This window comes from Aphidius gifuensis, linkage group LG4 (assembly GCF_014905175.1).
Source record: "Aphidius gifuensis isolate YNYX2018 linkage group LG4, ASM1490517v1, whole genome shotgun sequence".
In the NCBI taxonomy this organism is placed as follows: domain Eukaryota; kingdom Metazoa; phylum Arthropoda; class Insecta; order Hymenoptera; family Braconidae; genus Aphidius; species Aphidius gifuensis.
In genome coordinates this window covers 18,337,643-18,353,652 of record NC_057791.1, presented here as the reverse complement: position 1 = coordinate 18,353,652, position 16,010 = coordinate 18,337,643, and the positions used below count along the sequence as shown (strand labels likewise).

The 16,010-nt window shown below is 25.5% G+C and overlaps 1 protein-coding gene across 2 annotated transcripts in view; it reads right to left on the bottom strand.

Annotated features, from left to right (window-relative positions):
- Window positions 1-15,424, bottom strand: part of LOC122855427 (homeobox protein abdominal-B) — a 48,527-nt gene extending 33,103 nt beyond the window's left edge. The window contains exon 1 of one of the 2 annotated variants that reach the window (XM_044156771.1): window positions 14,721-15,424. The gene's annotated coding sequence lies outside the window, so the exon portion shown is untranslated. The remainder of the gene's footprint in view (window positions 1-14,720) is intronic. The other variant, XM_044156767.1, reaches the window with a different exon arrangement.
- Between the last annotated feature and the right edge of the window lie 586 nt (window positions 15,425-16,010).

Below are 16,010 nucleotides of genomic sequence, written 5' to 3'. Positions count from 1 at the left end.
TTTTTTTATTTTATTTTTGACAATGAAAAACAGACCAAGTGTATGTACTATTGGTAAAATACCCCCAAAGCAATATGCAGTCTATAATGAAACTTTCAAAAGACATTAGAAGTTGGTAGAATAGCTCGTAAAAGCCAAGGTCCAAGTTGAAATATCAGCATTAGAGTGTACTCCGCATTCAGGTGATGGTATGAGAAATATAGAGATTTTGTTAATACGTGCTTGAAAAAGTTGAGTCATTAAGTATGGGTTTCTTTACTACATTGCCTATGACCACATCAAGACTCTATGTATATTTATAATGAGTTGTATGACCTAACGGTGGTGTATTCTACTTATTCAAATAAAAAAAAAAATAGACAAGCAAAAATTCAAAAAGTATATATCATTTATACTATACTTGAAAATACATCACAGTGACTCAACATACGCATGTTAAAAAATTGCACTCTTTGATTATCGAAAGGTATAATAACAATTTAATAGAGTCATCCAGTTTTACACTCCTTGAAAATATATTCAAAGTTATTTTGTTACTGTATATTATATATTTTCTATGTGTCTGATGTAAATTTAAATGATTAAGTGGTTAAAATTTTATCATTAATTCTAACTGTAATTTAGCCAAGTTTAAAAATTTATGTTAAATAAAAATATTTAGATAATGTTAAATTATTTAAACAGTTTTGCCAAGATGTATGTTACACATCTTGAACAGATAAAATGTATAGTATTTTCGTTGCCAAGCTGTTGTTGTATATATTTGACTAAATAAAATTATTGCTGAGTTTGTAACAGAGATGAGACAAAAAGAGAATGAAAAAAAAATAAGTATTTTTAAATGCATAGAATAAGTCTTATTATAGAAATAATGTTTTTCATGTTGAAATTGTAGACCGACGGTAAATTCTCATTTCGATTTACAAGAGCCATATTAAATACTGTGTGTGAGAACCCTACCGAGTGAAGCTATACCTCATTCAAACTCCCTCCCCCTGACTTATTTTATTATATTTTTTTTATTTATTTTTACTTTGTCTTTTTTTCTGTCTCACTCACCACCACCATTACGATCATGCTTTGTAGCCAATCCACGTTTTCTCGTTGGATTAAAGGCTTTGCAATATCGACGGTCTTATATCACAACTCCTGAGGGAAGGGTTTGTGGGAAAGAGTAAATGGGGAAAACTTTTAGGTCTTCGTGATTGGACTGTATAAAAGGGGAGAATTAAATATGCTGATAAATTTTCATGTAATTAATGCAAATTTTGACAAATAAAATTTAAATGAAGAAATTTTTTTGTTTAATTGAAGCTGGGCGGATTAAAATAATTTTCATAAAAATATAAATGATTGAGAAAGCAATATTCATTGTTGAAATAACAATTCATATTATTCAAATAATTTTATCAATCATTTGTTGAGTGGAATTTAATTTTCACAAGCATTGATGATAGTGAAAATTTTGTAATTTTAAATTACAATGCGCAGATGGAATAATCATGAGAATCTTGAAATTACTGATGAGTCTGAGTATATACTATTATATAATAGGAAAATTTCAACATTGAAAATACAAAATGAAAATTAGATTGATGACCAAGACGAGAGTTTGCAATCATCAGGCATTTATGAGAAAAAAAATTAAATAAAAACTGTGTTTAGAATGAATGATTAATTATGTATTCATCTTATTTGCAATCATCATCATAATAATCATCTTGGTGCATCATTGCTACCAGACAAAAGATGCCAATGAATTTTATAAAAAATATAAAAAAATTATTTATTCTTTCTAGCAATGCAAAGACATCATAATTATTTACATATTTGCAATATGATTATGCTTGATAATTAGTAATAAAAATATTTAATTATTTATTTACACTTGGTGTGTTGTATGAATAGTTGTATTAATAATTACAACATTGTATTTATTTAGAAAATTAACTTTATTTACAATGTTGTAACTGTTAATAAATAATAACTGTACACAGTTATGTTTAGATATGATTTTCATTTGAATATTATCTTGATGATTATTTTTTAATTTATTATATGTAGTTTTATATTACAATATGCAGATAAAATAATATTTCTTTAGCTCAAGTATTTTTTTTTTTTATGTATATAATTCTTTTATACATTATATTTTATATGAAATTTTTATTTTTTCGGTGCTATGAACTTTAAAGGGCATAATACAACCTGCAGCGTGAAACTGTCATGTTGAGAAATTTTAAAAATTTCTAAATAAATTGAAGATGTAAAAATATATATTAAAAAATACCAACATAAGCTCAGAAATTATTTTTTAAATCGGTATAAATACAAAAATAGATTGTAACATGTTTGACCGAAAGCTTAAAAATATTAAAAGAATAATAAATTGAAAAAAAAACTAAACAAATTTGTCAAAAAGTAAAAGATACTTTAAAAATAAATATCTTCTTTTTTATAGCATCACAATGAGTTTAATAAAAAATATAAAATATTGCAATAGAATTTAAAAAATACGAAACCGAGTTAAAAAGAAAAAACAACCCCCACATTTTTATATATAGATATAAAAAAAAAAAATAATGCTAATTTATTTATTGGCTATATTTGTTATACATTTAAAAAACATAAAACAATAAAATTATTTTTATATAAAAGTCGTTAGTTAATCTGAGAATATTGTTTTTTCAATTTTACAGTTACTTTGCATTTTATATCAGCATTATCATAAATTATTTCCAACAAAAAAAAAGGCAATTATAATATATAGAAGTTGAACGATATAATTGATTTAATTATATCAAAAAAAAAAAAAAAAAAATTAAAAAACATTTTGATAGTGACAAAAGGAGGATTTACAAACAGATAGAACACACGAATTTACTCAATGTCATGATCTCGCGAAGTAATAAATCACAAAACAGGAGCCCGCGACACGCAAGTCGTAATATTTAAGTTAATGGCTAAGTATAATAAAGTTAATGGCTTTATGATAGCCATTCGAGAAACGAGTGATACCGGTATAACGCACTCATGCATTGACTGTGTTTGTCAGACGTGCTCAACTCATATTATATATTTTTATTTTATTATTATTTACTTTGATGCTGCTGGAGTTTAACATATTCCGACGGAACTAAACAAAAAGAACCATCTATTCATTGCTGTGAAAAATTTTTAAGATCCAATCAAGTCATATTTTATTTCATTTTTTATACTCAAACTCTAAATGATGTATTTGTTTTTTGTTTTATGTATGTTTACAATGAAACAAAAAAAAATATATTTATATATATATAACCAATTAACTGAATGATGAAGATCATACTTTAAACGACGATAATATAAGATTGAAAAAGGATAAAAATTTTAATAAGAATTGTGGGTAAAATGTATATTACTGCCATTTATATTAGTCGTACTTTTTCACAGCTACTTAGCGTTTGTCCAATAAACATGAGAGTGAGAATAAAGCAATTTAGTTGGGAAAAAATAAAAAAAAAAAAAAAAAAAAAACAAAGCTGATAATAAAGAAAGGAATATTTTAAATACAAACTGAATGAGAGAGACAATAATAATTTTTATATCTTGTACTTTGTTAATACGTATTAAACATGTTGATTACTGATTTCATGTGTAAATTTATAATATTAAAAAGTCTATATACATGAGAGAATTTCTATCTGATAAATATTATTTGTACTAGAGTTGTTTTGTTTTTTTTTTTTTTTTATTTTCTAAAATTATTATTCTTGAGGTTGGTTAAACACTTGGGCTTTTAATGATGTCATATAATATATAGAAGAGCCAGAGTGTTAACTGCACAATTTCATGTGCCAATAAATGTCATGAATTGACTATATTTTGAATGATATTCTTTTTAGATTCACGACTTGTACATATGCATTGTGTTACTATTAAAATGTAAAATTTTAATTATATTTTAAAAGGTGTTTAAATACATTTGTAGAAAATTATTTAAACAATAATTACTTGATATTTCATGGAAATAAAAAAGAAAAATATTGAATTTGTAAAAAAATTAAATGAAAAATTATTTATTGTTTAATGTAAAATATATAAACCAGGGGGAAAAATTATTATGGGCTTCTAGGTACATTCCAATTTGTGTATTGTATTGTCATTTAATACGGTATTTCCTTGTTGTAATATGGGAATATTCATATTTGGCTGAGCAAAGGACATTTAATAGCGAGACAATAGCTTGGGTAACCCGATGAACAACACCTCGTAAACCGTGCTTCAACGAACAATAGCTACTACATGTTTACAGTGCTTTTACTGATACACTAACCAGTATAAATCAAATATTTTTTAATTACAATTGCATACCTTTGTTGAATTTATCATGCCTCACAACACGGTCAAGGTTCTTTTTCAATAAAAGCTTTCAATACTTGGCAGCCATTTTTAAAAGCAAGCATTGGAATTTCAATTCGACTCAAGCCAACATTTAAATCATCATTGTTTTGAATTTTAAAAATACCAAATCTACATCAATTATTGTCTGACCAAGGCTAATTTATTCACAAGTTTCCCTAAACTCTGATTTTTCTACTTGAATATTTTGAAATTAAATTATATTTTAATTAAATTGTTTTTTTTTTCATTATTTAAATTGTTTAAATAATATTTATAAATATATTTTATTATGACACATAGAAACAAGTTTATTTTCATATCAATAAATAATAAAAAAATAAATAAATAAATAATTTTAATATTATTTGTTTTTCAAACTAAATTGTCAATAAGAATTTTTTTTTAAAATTTATTATTTAAATAAAAAAAAATTATACTAAATTATTTACTTTGTTTTCTTTTATTATTTATCCAAAAAATAAATCTAGATTATTTATTATACAACTTTTAAATTATCCATGTACTGGATAAAATTTATTTATTAAATTTTAAAATAAAAAAAATAAAAATAAATTTTTAAGCATTGTAATAACAACATGGAGCACTTGATTTTAATAAAAAAAATAAAAACAATTTTTTCGCGTATGAAAATTTATATATACAATTTTCTAAAATCAAGATATTATATATTTAAATATATAAATTTTAAAATCACTCATGCAAGTTTAATATTTTTAATTTTATTCAACCAAATTTTCTGAGAATTATTTGTTACTGATGATGATTACCTTCAATGTACGATCACGCAACCATACAATTAAATAAGACTTGTATTTTGCAATGAATTTTCTTTGATATTTCATGTGCTTAACCGACGGAACATACAAAATATATATAACCAACAATTTAAGCCTAGAATTAACCGATTTCATGATAGTATTTTTTGCCCTTAATTTCAGTGTCCATCAAATAACCCCTCTATTTTTAATTGCACACGGAAAAAAAAATTATTTTTATACATTATTTAGATAATATCATATTTTATCTTCACACGGTACATTACAATGATTTATTCACATAATTTTATTTAAATTCTCATGTTTTATAAAATTTAATTTATCAATTTTAATCACTTTACACATTTAGTTTATTACATCCTTTTTTTTAAATATTTTTTTTTACTATTTGACGGTGATTTTTACGCATCCCGACGGCGGAAAATTTACTTAACAAGTACTTGGAAATAATTTACGTAAAATTTTAATACTCATAATTTTTTAGTTATTATTTTTATATCAAAACAAATGCAAATATGCAATTTAAATTGTTTTTTTGAATTACACGTCAGTTCAGTTTGCTGTCGAACTTAAAACTGCTTCCGTGTGTCTTCAGTATTTTGGCTAAGTATAAGAAACAGAAGGGAAAAGAAAAAATATAAAAAAAATATATAATAAAAGACGAAGAATAATTCGAGGACCATGAACGGTCGTTATAAGATGGCCTTGAATCTGCATTAGTCCCGGCTAATGTTAAAGTTTCAGTTGGATGAAAGAATAAAATTAGAGTATTGACGGAAGGAATTCTTTTTGCGGCTTTTAGTGATTTTACAAAAGCCAAAGAGTGAACACCAAAATCTTTATTTTTTTCTATACTTATATATCCAAAAAATATTCCAAGAAAGTTTTTTTTAAATACCAAAATTTATTGTTCAATTATAAGATTAAAAAAATCATTTTATAATATTCAAATTTAATTTGCAAGATTATTAATTTGCACAGCGTATGCAAAAAATAAAAATAAATTCTAAAAAATAGAAATATAAATAGAAAATTACGGTAAAGTTTAAGTTTGAGTTTGAACAACATTTGTTGTTGAAAATTTGATGGAAAAAAACATTTGATCTAGATACCTGCAGGGGAGAAATAAAAAAAAATAAAGGAAAATTTGGAAGGCTTGAAATGTTCTTTCATGAAAGACCTTGAATATATCTATTGAGACAGCTATAAAGCAAAAATTCGTTAGAAAAAAAAATTAGAGTATTGACGGAAACGAAACCTCCTGGTGAGTTAGTAAGGGAGTGAACCCTCGCTTCAATGTCCTGTCTTAAGTACGACCTTCATATTGAGACTGTGATTTGAGGGTTATTTTGACTACCTGAGAAATGGACTCATTTTAGCCGTCACAAAACCAATATTATATTATACTTAAGACATATGTTTTTGGATATTTTTAAACAGTCCATATAAAAATTCAACGAACATAAGAAAAATATATATATTATTTTTCAAATTAAATCAAGTTTAAATTTAAAATTTTTTAAATAAAATATCAAGTTATCTCAATCGTTAATATCAGGGAACCGTAACTTTCATGAAAGCTTTTATTTCAGATTTATGTAAGAGAATCCCACCCCCTTCTTTGGTATTATTTTTTTGTTTCTCTGAAAATCTTTTTCTTTTTTTTTTTGCTGACAACATGATCTCATCTTGATATTTTCTTATCCCCAATTTTTACTCCCTTTTCATATTATCCAAGAATATAAGCGATCGTCCATTTTCCTTACGAAGGCAATGACATAAATCGAAAGCCATAATAATGGCGTCGTGGCGACGCTACAAAATATACAGATGGCGCCTAGCTTACACTATTTTTTTATTCTTTTACTCTTTTTTTTTTTTTTTACAGAGATTGTAATTTTTCCATTTGTATTATTTATTTATTTTTATTTCAATTTTATTCTCACAAATGTTAAAAATGAAAAATAAATTTTAAATGATTTTTACTCGTATTATTTTAAAAGCTATATGCAGAGTATAAATTCATGTCGCTTGTTTAAAATTTTTTCAAGCATAAATATACTTGATAAAAATGCAAATAATAAATTCAACGAAAAACGAAATAATAATAACAGAAGGATCATATAACTTTGAAGCTTAATAAATGAGAATTCCAGTTTGCTGAGGGAAAAAAAAGGCTGATGGTAATTACCGACAAACACGACTGGTTCCAATGGTACTAACAGATTGAGACAGGGAAAATTTAATGAGTTTTGTGCGTTGGTAGAATATTTGGAAAATCTCTGCAGCCACTTTTATGCCATAAAAATATGGAAAAGCTGAAATGGCGGAAACGTGACAAAGCACATAACCGAAGTAAATTAGTATTACAAATAAATAAAAGAGAAAAAATAAAATAATTAAACCAACTAGGAAAAAGTATACCAGCATGTTTTGATTAATTAAATTCAATTAAATTTAATTAAACGTGTATGACACATCAAAGTAAAGTAAAATATAAAAATATTATTTTCTTTTTCTTATTTTTAATATTTGTTTAAAATTTATAAAGTTATATTTATGTATTTTTTGGCCTCTTTATGCATACATAGATCATCTTTCTCTATTAAAAGTTTCCGGGAATCGTCCATTAAATTCTTATAGCAACCATATCCATCACTGCGGAAACGAAATGAATACAGCAAGAGCATTTTTTTTTTTTTTTTTCTTTACAACCCTCACAATCCCTCCAGGATCCATAATCAACCGGATGAAACGTTACGCATTGTTAATTTTCTACGGATTGCAAAAGACGCCCTTGGCAGGGTTCAACTGGGATGTTGTAATATTACTAACTTTCGCATAAAAAATAGAATACAAAAAAAAAGAAAATGGAGAAAAAAAAAACGATAATAATAAACCTATATATGAATAATTATTTAAAATATTTTTTACCAATACAATTATCAAAATAAAAATTAAATTGTAAATAGAAAATAATTATCTACGTGGGTAAAAATAAATAAAAGTAAAATTGTTTTTAAAATTTTAAATATTGTAAATTAATTTTTAAATGTTTTAAAAACATTGGTGAATTTTTGAAACATTATGTAATAGTAAAAATAAAATATAGATATCAGTTAAAAAAGTTTGTTGATAAAATTGTTTTCTAAATTTGTGTTTTACCCTTGGGTGAGTATTAACTTTAAATATCATCAAGGCTATATATATTGGGACAGGAATATATGGTTGAATGAGGAAAACAACCCTTGTCTGTGCATCTACGTGGTGCGGTCACCAACCCTTCCCGAGGGATCCAAGTTACCGCCCTCCTCATGACAATAACTCTGCTGAATACTGTACATAGAGGGGTTGTTCATTGAACGAATAGTCAGACAGAATGTTATACAGTAACCATAGATAAAAAGACAAAAAAAGAAAAAAATTGAACAGTGAAAAGGTAGAAAGACAATAAAGTTTCTGTATTTAATTTACTGAATAATTGGAATCAAGCTGGCTCATTTGGATGTACTGAAATGACTGAAAGCTCTCAAATGAGAATAGTCAGACGTGAACTTAAAATATACACCCTACAATAATTTACAGTGGTATCTCTCAATATTATAAAAACAAACTTTTTAGAGATATTATTTGCACCATTCATTTAAAGGGCTGCACCCTTTTTAAACGTATATATTTGTTGATGAATATCATCATCTTTTCTACATGAAAAATAGACTTAATAAAGAAGTTTTTTTATATTTTCGTTGAATAAATATTGCATGAAAATATTTTAAATAACTATTCGTTTTTTTTTAAAATATTTTTATTACAATAAATATTGAGGTTTAGATAATATTAGAAATAAAAAAAATTCAGTCAGGTGTTTTGCCAACATTGCATTTATTTTTTACGACTTTTATGTTTTTGTTTTTAGCTTATCGGTTACTATGACAACGCGCTTCCATTATTGATAAAAAAAAAAAGACTTTATGTGAGGAAAAAAAATGAAATATAAATACATGAATTATAATATGTATTGTTATAATTGTATTTTCGATCAAGCCTAGCAATTTGGATATTTTATTGGCTGATTTTAATCTGTCGAGGTGAAATAAAATTTGAATTTTTTTCACATAGAAAACAGGCAGAATTTCATTATAACCAGAATGCATATAGAAACTAATGGACTAACATTGAGACATTCTACTTTTTCAAATGGATTTAGCAAAAATTGTACGAGTATTTATATTTGCGGTTGGGATGTCCTTAATTCGTATCCCATGTTGCAGAGAAAACATGGAGTATTTAATTTGTATGTGTGAGTTGAATACGTATCACATATGTGATACCAGGTCATCAGAAATAAAAACCAAAAACAGGAAAGAAACCCAGACAGACGAGTTTTTGAGGCAACTAATTGAAAGAAATTGAGGGGTCGATGGGGACTTGAAGGTTGAAAGTGGGAGGTATTATATTCCAGCCCAGAGAATTTATTTTATATGGCAGAGATTGGGAATTGTTGCTAGCGCAGGCGCGAAACAAAAATCGATGGCCGCTGAACCCTCGGGTATATAGCCGCACACATACATTCTAGGGAAGGGCAGTATTTTTTTTTTCCTTTTTTTTCCCGCTCTTATCATGCTCAAATTTTAACAAAAATTTAAAATATTTATTTATCAATTTAATGATCATATCAAAAATTTAATGGAATTATAATTTTTTAGTTTTTATTTCTTAGGAAAATTATTTATTTCAAATATAAACGAAGCACTATTGTATAAACTTTATGCTCTGATCGAAGAAAGATAATTTTTAGATTTTTTTATGTAAAAAACATTAGAAAACATATGTGTTTACATTTGAATTATGTAAAATTTATGTTTCACATATGTTTGAATTTAAAAAAATTTTAAAAATTGTGATGTTTTCAAAGAACAAAGTTTACATTTTCGTTTTTTTATTTTTCTAAATTTTATACTTTTTTTCATTCAGAAATACATATATTTTTTGACCATGTATGAAGCTAGTTATATGCAAGTCTTTTGTAATGAGCTCATTAAAATAAATTGAGTCATTTTTCATTATCAAATTATAGGTCGCTGTTGATGCATGATAGTCAGCAGATTTTAAGTAGCTCAGCCGACGGATTATGCACACTCATACGTTCATTTGCCACCTGCTCATATGTCTAACTAATTTTCTTAGAACTCAAAGCAAGATATAGCAAAAAAAAAAGCCGTAGCCAACATCTTGAGGATGATCGTTCTTATGTATAATGCTATTTACCACTATACGAATGTAATATATATTCTTTTATTGGTAGTACTAAAAGTGTACACTTTTATACGACCATGGACAAAATTAGTAATAATTTACTTTCTATGTTTCAGCAAAATAGTTTGGTCATCATGTACCACAACGCACGTCCAGACTTTGCATCATTTAATATATACTTAAAATTACAGAAATACCATAGGGACACTGATGCATTATTCTAACTGACTACTAATGAACAACTCTATACTGGAAATAAAAACAGAAAGAAAAAAAAAAGGCATGTCGGTTAATTCTCTGGCAGTATACACCTGACGAGTAAATTAACTTGATAACACTTATTTATAAACTACAAACCGGTAAAGTAATTTATTTATTTATTAATTTTTTTTGTTATTTATTGTCTCTTACTAGGGATGATTTATGACAGAATTACTAAAGTCAGTGCAGAAATTACTAGAGTCAATGCAGTCAGTGGAGGGAAATCTAGCAAAGCCTATACAGTTTCAATATTGAGAGTTTTTATTTTGAATCACTATTATTGAAAACTTGATCACACCAAATAAAGGTGTCGGAAATATATTGGACTAAAGACTTTTCAGGTCAACAGGGAAGGTAACCTCAGTCACAATGGGTCCGACAGTAACGCCCCACGTCGCGACTTGGTTGAATTGAGTCCTGAAAGCTATATCAAATGTTTTTGTTGGTATTCGAAAATTGAGTACCATTTCTTCTTTACCACCCGAGGACCATATAAACAAAAAACCGAGGATTTAATATGATATCGACTGACAGTAAATTAACTATGATGATTAGAACTAAAAAAAAAATTGCTGAGCCAAAAAAATATTGCAATTAATTATGTTTGACATGAAAAATTAATAATTAACTATAAAATTTATTTGTAATCGTAAAATTAAAGTAGCATTTATTAATGGTAATCATCTAAATGACTAGTGACCTTCACAGTTATTTTCATTCATTGATAAAAAAAGTTATGTGTCATTTCTATTGTTTATGACGTTTTAAAGATTTATTTGCTCAGTTTTTTTATTATTTTTAATTAGATTATCGGTTTTGCAATAAAAATCATTGAAGAATAGAGTATAGTAGTCCATTATATATATATATATATTCTGACTCAGGTGGGTCAATGAATTAAAATGTCAATTGGTAACTGAGATATTATCGTTTAAAATTTTATATAATTATCACATTATCTTTATAACAACAAGTTAACATGCAATTGTCAGCATTTAATTTTATGGACAATAAAAAGGTGTAAATTGTATCAATAAAATATGCCTATATGCAATAGAAATTTCAACGATAAGAAGGTGTTTTTATTTAGCATTGTTATTTATGGTAACGCGCACGAGTCAATGCTGAAATCGATAACAATGTTTTCTTTACTATCAACAATGTAAATACAATCTAAAATACTGTAAAAATTATTCAAACAATTATAAAATAAATAATTAACATACGTATTTAATATATCTATGCTATATCTTTCAATCTATCAATTAAATCATCATCATTGATAATTATGCAACAATAAATAATAAATCATTCAATCAATATAAAATATTATCATGAATAACGATAAGAATATTTCATTGTTATTTATTAAAAATCAATCGATAACAATACTATCAACAATGTAAATAATTATACTGTTATTACGGTATAATATATGCCTAATTGAATCAAATAAGATTGATCAAATATATAATTTAGAATTATCAATTAATCTTATTTTTTTTTTAAACGTCATGATAACTAGAGACACTTGAAAGTTAATCCTTCTGTATTTATCATTATAATAAGTTTCAAAATATAATTTGAATTCCAGTTTATTAGAAAAAGTTTGGACTGTATTTTTTGCAGAAGTTGAAGAGTTTTCATTTTATGTTCTGTATAATATTTTGATTATTCTGTAAAACTTTTTTATATATATGAATATTAATAAAATTTATATATTCTTGTAATATTCAAAAAGTTTGTAATGTGCGTTTAAATTGCTTTATATGCGCACGCAACATTGTACGATGGCCGCTGCATGTCTCCCGCAACATTGTTGTTAGAATTATGGGCGGAGAAATGGTCTGAATTGCCCGAAAGAAAACCGGCTTCGTGAATACAGGAAGGGATTAATGACTGTATATTGTGAAACGCCATTGGCAAGATCTTCATTGGGCGAGGCTTTATTAATCTGAACCTATTCTTTACGCGGCCATCATGGATTTCTACTAAATCCGTAAAACTTGCCCTACAGTCAATTTTTGTAAAAGTTTTCTATTTTATTTCTTGGCAAAATTGATTTTCAAAAAAATAAAAATGATAATTGTATGATTTTATCACAAGTGTGCCTTATAATTTGGATAATATTCTTCTGATGAAATATATGATTAAATAAAAAATTTGCTAACGAAAAAAAAAAAAGATAAATTTGCTTTTTTTTGGATTATATATTATAGAGTATCAAAAAAGACAACATCAAAGTCAAACATGACAGTTATTTGTTGGATGTATTTACCCGGGCTGGTTGATACATTGAATCAACATTTTCTTTCGCACTTGACACTGATAAATCAACAAATATTAACACAGTGTTGTTCTTCAAACATCGTCGGTTCTACAGATAGACTTGTGTAGCTGATATGAAATGTTATATCTACAGGTATGTCATACCTGCACGAGCGTTACTTAAATCTTTGTATATATATTTTTGGCAGACAAGTGTGACTCGGTTGAGTATATGTGAAATAAAATTAATCAAATATATTTTTGATTAAAAAATAAAAATATTAATAGTTGAATTTATAAATTATATTCTTAATGTGTTTTAAAAATTTAAAAAAATATATTTTAAATACTATTTTTCTAATATGTGGAACGTATGGTAAAATATCTTTAGTTTTATTGAAAATTATTTTTTTTAAATTAAATTTAATATATCCTCTTGATCCATTATTTTAAAACAGTCATTACAAAATTTACGACATATTAATGACAATAAATTGTGGCCCTTCTCGTCCATTACTCATTCCCATTATTTGTCCATTTCGTATTTTACAGTTTGTCCATTTACACGTAATAAAAATATAAATTTTAATCGAATGTCAATACGGTGATTAAAAGTATATTTAAATCATCAAAAAAATAAAAGTATTTTCTAACCAAACATTAACAGCATAATTTAAATTACTGTTTTGACAGGATTAAAAAACAACGACAGTATTTTTATTTTCACGACGCAACGAAATAAATTACTTGAACAATAAATTAATCAACTGCTGTACCAAGCCAAGCATCATTTAATTTATTTTTTTTTAAATCTGTTAACAGGAGTAATATAAAATATAAAATTTGTAAACATCATTTAGTTGAAATTAATGAAAGTATATTATCAATGAAATTTAAATTATAATATAATTTATAATTTATATATTTCATAAAGTATATATAAATTATTATAAAGACAAAAACGATTGGCAAGAAAAAAATGTGAAAAAAAAAAAATTACAAAAGGTGTTTACGAGCCAAAATAATAAGCAAACTTTATGAAGCTTGACAACCAAAACGTCATTACACATATGATTTATTATTATTACTTTTATATTTATAAATAATATTTAATTATTTGTACAAATTTATTTTTATTTAATTATAAAATTATTTAAATCAGTGAAATAAATAATGCTAATCATCTTGTTTATTTACTCTTGAATAAATCATAAAAACTCAAGACCAACAGTTGCATTTTGTATACATATAAACAAAAAATTATCAAACAATTGAATTGAATATTTCATGACTATTAGAGCTATTAGAGTATGACCAAAAATAATCAACAAAAAATTATTAATAATTAACTATTTTTTTTGCTGTTATGTTTATAAAATAAAACTATGTATTTGATTGTTTGTATAAACAACATCAAAACAATCATTGAAATATTTTTAAGTGGTCTTAAATGATTTGTGAAATTCTTTATTTAATGATTTGTAAAACATAAATGGTTCATATAATTTTATTGACTCTATATAGCATTGCTTATTTATATATATAATATAGCATGTATTTAAAGACTTCAAAGACTATTATTTAAAAGAAAAATAAATAAATAAATCATATGATAATAAGTTCAAGTTCAACAGATAAATCAAATGTAATTGAGTTATTATATCAAACAAATATAATAAAAAATTCAAAAGCTCATAATATTAATGAGCAATTAATTATGTTTAATTAAAATTGTTTTTATAATCTAAAACATACCTCTTAATTTTTTTCAATGTTGCATGAAATTTATAATACACGTATCAATTATAAATGGTAATTAATTTTTCTTTATGAGTCTCATTTTACAAAATACATTAAAGCACAATTCAAATTAACAAGAAAATCTAAACTCTTAATTTAAAATGATTTGTTTTAATTTCATAAAATCATATAAAAATATTATTTTTAAATTTATTTTTATAGAAAAAAAATTTTAAAAGCTCTTCACTGATATGAAAAATTTAAAAAAAGACAAAATTTGTCTTAATTTTTTATTTTTAATATGGCACAGTTGTAAAATTGTAATTAAAAATTACAAAAAAAAAATTGATTAAAATGACGCGTTTATATATTTGACAATGTACACATGACTCAGTGTATTATGAGTACATAATAATGTAGCCATGTTATTCATGGTATCTGGATGAAACACACCAGGCACTGAGAATCCATCAGCCCCTTTCGTACTTGCGACGGCGCGTACCCTATTATTTTTTTGAAAATATTTTTTACTCCCCACTAACTGACACTCCCTTATTGCCCCTGCCCTACACTTTCTCTATTTCATCGATTACTAACCAGCTTCAAAGCATTGCCACAACATGTACTTCTTATCTTATATCCCCTTCTTCAATCGTCTTTATACTTTCTCCCACCAATTTCAAGAAAACGCGAATGCGCGGGCTCGATTGACCAATCACCGAACCAGAATACCATGCGTCAACTAATCCCGGTATTTTACAAATGCCCCACTCTTATTTAATCTGTCTCACTCTAATTTTTATTTCATTTTTTTTCTTCATCCCAGTCGTGTATTTTGACGCTCCCACTTTTTTGTCTGACTATCCGACTACCACTACTACTGAAAATTTCGTCCGACGAATTTTAGTCGTACTACTTTGATATTTCTAATGATTAATTTAATCATGATTTAAAGTGATTTGATTAGAATATTTTGAAAATATTTTATTATTAAATTAATTGTTCTTTATTTATAATTATTTATTTGCTTTTTTTTCTCTTGAAAACAAAAGAATATTAGAACAAATTACAAGTTTATTTTAATTTTATTTTAATTCTTAATTATCCTTCCATAAAAGAAAAAAAAACTTTTGTTTGACTTATTTATTTGACATGTCAGTGCGAAATACAAATGAATCTAAAACTCAAATTTTGTTTACACGCAAACTTGAAAAAAATGAAGAAAAAAAAAAAAACAATTCTGTAAACCTGTTTTTGCCGACGTTTTTTAATCTTGCTTAATTACATATGAACGTTGAAAAGAAA